We start from the raw sequence: 8,323 nt of genomic DNA, 5'->3' as shown, positions 1-8,323 counted from the left end.
TATATTAAAACTTCGAATAAAATTAAAAATAAAATAGAAAATATATAATCACATATTGAATTAATTATTTTGTTTAATAAATATTTTTTTATGAAGTATATAATAAGTATTGAATAAATTATTTTATTAGGTAAAAATTATTAATTGTATATTAATTAAGTAGATGTATAGTGTTTTATGACAGGTGGGTTCCATAAAATTGAAAGTAAGAAAGTAGTATAGTGGTATGTAATTTATATATGTTATTATTATGTATGTGTCAAAGTGGAAGTAACAAAGTTTGTTACTTCCATTAGAGTTGCTCTTAAGAAAGATAGCGAGATTAATTAAAAATAAAATAAGACAAAACAAAACTAACAAGACAAAACATTTTGTCATTCCCCTGCCATTTTTATCCTCTTTTTTTTTCTTGAAACCTGGCCGTACATTTGTACAGTGGCGGATCCAGGAATCGACGTTTGGAGGGCTAATTTTAGTCCGATTTTTAATTTTTCGAAGTTCAGTCTGTTAGGGCTGGATAAAATTTTTTAACCTTCTTCTAGCACACTTAAACTTTATGGTTTTTGTATGTTAGCTAAAAATTGTAACATTTTCACTTTTTATTTTATTTTTAGCTATAATTTTTTTATAATTTTCATAAAATTTAATTTAGAAATTAAGTTAATTGAATCTCAAAAGTAAGAAATTGATTTTTTTTTTATAGAAAATTGATTTGTTTTATAGAAAAGAGATAATAAATTCTTAAAAAAAGAGATATAATAAAAATAACTTCATATAAAACAAAAAATGAGTTTGGTGTGGTTTGAACCCATAAACTTCTCACCTTAAAACAAAACTCTTAACCAACTCAACTACTTTAAACTTTTAAGATAATATTACATAGGTTAAATATATACTAATATTTGGGGGGCTACACGGGACAAAACTAACGGTACTCAAGGGCGGAGCCGATGGCCGGGAGGGCTTCGCCCCCCGGACTCTAGGCTGGATCTGCCTCAGCATTTGTATAGATAGGGAATATTATCAATGTTTTAAAAATTGCAATCTTATAAATCCGGAACGAATTGGCCAATTAGACGGATTGAATTGGGAGAACTTGTCAAGTTTTCCGTCTGAGTTGAACTGATTTTCTAAATCTCCAAAAAACTGGACAGAACTAGAGTAAGATTGGGAACCAGTATAACCTTGATTTTATAATTTTTTTTTGAGAATTGAACTAAAATAGTTGAAGGACAAAAATTGAAGAATAAAAAAACAACTAAAAGAAGAGAATAAAAAATAATAGGCGGAAGCAAAAGTGGGTCGGTCTAAGAGTCTCCATTTCAATGCAGCATTCGCATCACACACGTCTGGCGGATACATCCCTATAACCCGATGATACTTCGACTGTACCTCTGTGCGCGAGAAAACATTTGCCCTAGTAATTGGTTAAAGGTTTAAAAAAGTTATTTACTTATAAACAAATTCTCATTTCTTTCTTTCGTGGGATGAAGAAATTTAATTTCATTTTGTTATCTTCAAAATCATTTCAAGTGGTTCATTTTGAGCATCAATTTCCCGTTCATCACTTGTCCATTTTGAAATTATAATATATCATTACAAGGATCTCATGACATAAAATACGTTGATTATTTCAAGTTAGTCTAAACTCCATTTATCCATATATATTTAAGTCTTACGTTGATATAAAATAACAAACCAAAGTTTTTTTATAATTTTTTTTTGTATATATATATAATTTATAAAATAATTCTAAATTAATTATATATATAAATATTATTTATTTATTTATTACATCATCCGGTTTGACCAAGTGACCAATGTCACAACTATAAATCCGATTTGATGTTCGATCTGGTTTTGATAACATTGAAAAATTGTTCCAGACTGGTCAATTCAATTTCAAACCAGTCATATATTCGGTCTGGTTGTATATTATTTAGTTTAATAGAACCGGAGTTAACTGATTGCAGCGAAAGAAGACCAAACTCAGATTACTGCAAATTGCAACGGAAGAAGACCAAATGCGGATTGCGGCATCTTTTGTATGATTCTTTTACTTTGGTAGTGTTATAGTCATAAAGCTTTGATTTTATTCGGGGGAAGAAGACCACTATTCAAAACGCAGTTTTTTTAATTATAAACAAACAACTTGTATTAAGAAGAAAAAACACCAGAATTTGACTAAATACAAGGTAAAATAAAGGAAAAAAAAAAGATCTTCTATAAAGATTTTCAACTATGGACAAATTATGAGCAACTGAATTTACTAAACGTCTTTCATAAACGAATTCAATAGTAGCAAAAGTCATTGCCTCATCTAAAATATCATTAACAACTCTTCCAAGCCAATTAGTAGTTAATTGATGACCATGAAAAGGACGAATAGCAGAAAAAGAATCTGAAACCACCTGAACTGATTGAAATCTAGATTCACGAACAACACAAATTGATGATAGAATCACCTTTAATTCTGCATGCAAAACAGAAATAGACAAACCAAGAGAACCACCATCAGACAACACAACAAATCCATGACAATCCTGAACAACAAGATCGAAAGCAGTTGTGTGAGACCTAATTGAATAGGCAACATCACAATTAACCTTTTACATCAGATTTAATGGAGGTGTGAGCGCTCACGGAACCCATTTATCCTTTTGGTTTCGGCAAAATGGGTTCCACTTGAACATTACACTGCAGTTAACATTTTTAAGGGCGACACTTCGTGTATCCCTTCCGATGTATATTTTACTTATTATTTACTAGCCTATTTATCATGTTTTTAGGCTAATAATCATATGCCAGAGTCGTCACCCGAGATTAATGTCTGGTAAAATATATTTAGATAACATATTGGCTCACACTATGTCATCTTTTCAGAGTTGGGTTCGTGAATTAAACAGGTAAAGGGTTTGATTAATAAACGCGTAGACTTATCTTTTCATTTTCGGTTTATATCAATTTATCACGTGAAAGCAATAAATAAATACGGAAAATAAATTACATCTCAAAAATGGCACAAATAGCCTTATACAACAAATCTAGCCCTAAATAAAACTATTAAACATGTAAAACAGATAAATGTTAGCTGCGGGATATTGTGATCCATCTTTCGGATTTAATTATGACGTCAAACTCGATCAATTAGGATTCATTCAAAATCCTATTGTCTGCACAATATAGCAATTAGATCCACAACCTAGTTTATCAATTCTAACCGGTCTAATCTTTTCATAATGCTGAAAGTACCTTTATAACATGAGGATGATTTTAGCTCACATGCTTAAATATAAAACAACTAACAATATATACCAATATGTAAATTTACGGAAAATAGAAACCTATCTAATCAACTCGATTAAATAAACCTATCACTCTGATTCTCTGTGCTCGATTTCTCTTTTTCACTCAACCCCCCTCTTCCCCCCACCCCCCACACACACACAAAAAAAAAAAAAAAACTTTTCTTTTCTTGCTTTCCTTTCTCACCTTTCTTTTTCTGTCCCAAAAAAATGAGGTCCCCCTTTCAAATGGCAGTTTTCTTGCCTTTTATATATTCTGTTTTCCTATCTCAACTACTCTGGTAGTGGAGAGCTGAGAAAAACACATACAAAATAACCTTCAAACTGTTGGTGTAACCGTACGCCTGTGACCGATCGGCCACATTTATAGCCGATCAGCTGTGGATGTGGAAATGGTGCAAATTTAACCTTTATCATGAAACGATAACATTTTGAAAAAAAGCAAATGGCCAATCAACTAATGGCTGTAGCGGATCAGCTACACTCTTAAAGAAAAGTTGATTTTCATTAACATCGTGGTTGTGGTTTGGGTTCTAACTCGTGATCTCATATGATGTGCCACCTACAATTTACTATGCACAGGTAATATAATCTCATTATAAGAGTCAGAAATGTCTATGCTCACAGGAGGTAATCACACGTTGGAACCAAACTCACGCTGTACTGCAACTGGAGGACCTACCTCCCTGCAAGCCGTCAATTGGCCAAACACAAACCCGTCCAGCACAACCACAATAGTAGTAGGTGGAGTACAATAAATAGCATTATTTAACTCAAACTACCTTAGCATAAATAAAATTAATACAATTTGGAACCTAATTTTAGCAAAATACTCACTTGCACTAATTAATGCCATTTTCGAACCTAATTTCAGAAAAATACTCAATTGCACTAATTAATGCTATATAAAATGAATAAATGATGTTTCACCAAAAGACAATAATGAAGGACCAAGAAAATATCTCTATAGTATTCAAACTAGTTCAACATAGTTGCATTGCGCTAGATATATACTCCAGTAATACTGCTTAATTAATTTTACGGTTAGCACTTTAAAATATATATTGGTATGGCAAAAGCTAACGGACGCCTCCCGGATGTTGGATAAAAAATATATTTTAATATTTTTTTTATATAATATGCATTAAGTGGGTTGACACAAATTAATTAATTAAAGACAAAAGTTTAAATAATTGTGTTAAACATATAGCAAAAATATAGAATAATTGCCATAAATACAATATATATCTAATAAATTGTGATAAAATTAATTAAATTAATTCCCCTACTTGATTTTCTAATTTTTGAAAGCAAAATGCTTGATTTGAATGTCCTCCCATCCAATGAAAACATAGTTGCGTTCGTGGGGGAAGATCCGAATTTGGAAAATTCATTATATACTTCAATTCTAGTATAACCTCCAAATAATGCAGAAGAAACTCATGATCCGAATTTTTGGGTTATTATTTACACAATCTTCTTTTTTTTTTTTTTTGGTAGAAATTATTTACACAATCTTCAATTCTTCACTAATTTCCTCTAATTTTAATACTTGGTTTTCTAATTTTTTTTAGAGCACAAATGCATGATTTGAATGATAACTAAATTAATTAAAGAAGAAGAAAAAAAGAACTGATATTAGAGAAAAGTAAACGTTAGATTTGTAGAAAGAGATAGAGATAAGAATAAGAAGAAGTGGTATAAATGACAGCTAAATTACCATTAAATAGACTACCCAATTATAACCATATTTAATGCATAGAGTTTGACTAATTACAATGCAAATCATTTAATATGTGTTATATAAAAAATAATAAAATATATTTCTTATCTAGCATCCGTTAGCGGGCTCGTATTGGTATTATAATTTTTTTTTTGTTAATGATGCTCCATGTGTTACATATTATTTCTCATATATATTTCTCATATATAGAAAAATTGATTCTTCATATTATTTTTCAGTTTTTCTTTTAAAAAAAAATTATTTGTCGGTTTTCAATATAATTTTTTTTCTATTTTACCCTTATTAACGAGTTTAGTATTAAATATACTTTTATAATTTTAATTTTTAGTCCATTTTTTATAAATTTCATACCAATCAATTATTTTCTTAATATATATGATTTCGTCAAATATGAAAAATAATATGGAACAGATAGAATAATACTTAAGTTATAGACCTTGTTTGGCAAATAAATATTTCAAATGAATTAGAGGTTTGCACCAAAGAACTTTCTCACTTCAAACCTCTAATTTTGAAAAAACTAGCTATACGAATCTTTTCAATTAATTTATTATTACATCTCTTTTAAATGATATCTGTATCCCTAATTACTACCATTTACTAAAATAAATGTTTTTTTTTCGTTTACTAAAAATAAACTAATAATAATACTATAAACATACCCATCTAACTACATTTTTGTGGTAAATATCAATTAATAAATTTGATTTTACTATTATATTTTTGAAATTATATCTTTATTCAAAATTATATGTATTAAAATTAACAATTAAACTAATGAATATTATTGGAAACTTTGAGAAAAATATAAAATATATTACATGCCTATATGACAGTTTTTAGAAATTGATTAAGAATATGAATTATTAAAAAAGTAAAGGGTTAATTTCAAATAAATTTTTTATTGTTTCACACTTTTTGTAAATCGGTACCTGTGGGTTTTTTTTTGTTACAAAAAACAAACCATGTGGTTTGCGCTGTTAGCAGAATCAAGACAAATCTCTTAACGCATTTGTCTTGATTCTGATAACGACGAAAATCAAATGGTTCGTTTTGTGACAAAAAAAAAACAACAAATACTGATCTGCAAAAACTTGAAACCACATGAGTTTTATTTGAAATTAATCCAAAAGAAAATATTAGCCATAAAATATAATGTCTTTATATGTTATTTTACACAAATAACTGTTGACAATCAGTTAGGTTGTACTAAACAAATTTACACAAAAAGCTAAGTAAATCAACTAAAATAGAAAGATTATTCGCTAATAGCTAAACTCTATTTGCAAAACAGAACCGTAGTTCTACCATAACATTATTTAATGATAATTTAAACTTTATATATATGGAAATAAGAAATTGCAAAAATATTGTGGTGAAGCTGTTAGTCTAGTGGTTAAGAGTTTACCTATGCCTTGGGAGGTCATGGGTTCAAATCACATCCGGGTCTGGTGGGAATTTTTCTTTCTTTTTTAATGTAAGCGCATTGCGCAAATTTTTTAAAAAAAGAAATTGCAAAAATATCATTAGATCACATGTGACTCGAACCGACCCGAATAATCCAATCTAACCTCATAGTAAAAGATAAAAGTATGTGGAAACAATTATATTATTGGTTTTATTATTTTACTTTTTTTTTTCCTGAATTTGCTCATATGAATCTCCTTCTAATTCATATTATTTGTCACATTAACCAGATAATACATATTAAAGAAAGATTGATTTGTATTAAATTCATAGTAAATAAACTAAAATATCTTCTATCTCTCTTTATTAATAATCATCATTTTTATAACATATATTAAATTACATCATTATACTTCGAAAAATTAAAATGACAAAAAAAGTAATTAATGCTAAACTCATTAATATAGGTGAGATAGGAAAAAATTACATAAAAAATAAAAAATGACAAAATAATATGAAATAAGAAAAATCTTCTCTCTAACAAATATAAACCCGAAGGGAATTATATCTGATCCGATCCGATGTAATAAAAAGAAAAATAGATTCTATAATTACTTTATTGTTTTATAAAGTAACTATTACTTTGTATATTTTTACTATTGAATTTTTTTTGAAATGATTTATAGGTTTTATATTCAATTTAACAACAATAAATGAAAATTATATTTAAAAAATTAAACTAAAAAGATGAAATTCTTAATTAGTTATAAGCTAAAGGAAAAAGAGATCAGAATAATGCATGCTAATATATACAAATGTTATCCTTTAACCTTTGAATGATGTTTACACCGGATGACTCAGATCTAGATGTTTAAGTATCTAAACCCATAGTAAAAAAGAATTTTTATATTAAGTATCTGATCTTCCATGTTATTTGGAGAATTCTCAATTTATATCTGGATATGTGTATTGTGACCACACGTAATAATTAAAATAGTGGCGTCTCTTATATTATATGTGAGTCTATATTATACATATCAAAATGTATGAGAGGTCCTCCATTTGACATTAAGAATCAGATGCTTCTAATAATTTATCAATAAAAAGAGCATATGCATGTTGTGCACCATTGAAGTCTTGTTTAAGGATTTTTAGAGAAGTCGTGTATATGTTTAGTAACTTTCATTATTCTAATTGGGATATAAGCTTGTGATGAGTAGGGTTGTAATCGAGTCGAGCAATCCAAGTTTTGGTCTCATCATGCCCAGCTCATAATTTTTTTTAATGAGGTTAAGTTCAACATCCTGTTAACGAGCTGTTTGCGAGCTTGTTCACGAGTTTGGCTCGTAAGCAGTTCGTTAATTCAGTTCACAAATTTCGTTCGAGAACAACTAATTAATTATAGGGTAAATTCCAAAAAAAATCCTTGTGTTTTGTTATTACAAAAAAAAAGGACTGTGGTTTGCGCCGTTACCCGAAAAACAGAAATTGGCTTAACACCGTTAAAGTGCTGACGTGGCACAAGGGTAAAACGGGAAAATCGATTTTATTTTTTATTTTTTTTTCCTCTTCTCTCTCCTCCTTCTTCTTCTCTCTCCTCCTTCATCTTCTTCCTTCTCCCTTCTTCTTATTCCTTCTTCTTCCTTCTCTCCTCCTCCTTCTTCCTTCTCTCCTCCTTCTTCTTCTTCCTTCTCCCTTCTTCTTCTTCCTTTTTCTTCTTCCTTCTTATTCTTCTTCTTTTTTTTATTCTTTTTTTTAAAAAAAAATTCCCTTACTCAAAGAAATCTGGAATTTTCCCGAAATCTGAAATTCCAGAAATCTGGAAAATTTCCAGATTTCCGGAAATCTGGACAAATTTCCATAAATC

This window comes from Euphorbia lathyris, chromosome 3 (assembly GCF_963576675.1).
Source record: "Euphorbia lathyris chromosome 3, ddEupLath1.1, whole genome shotgun sequence".
Lineage (NCBI taxonomy): Eukaryota > Viridiplantae > Streptophyta > Magnoliopsida > Malpighiales > Euphorbiaceae > Euphorbia > Euphorbia lathyris.
The sequence above is the reverse complement of the archived record's forward strand: the minus strand, read 5'-3'. Positions refer to the sequence as shown.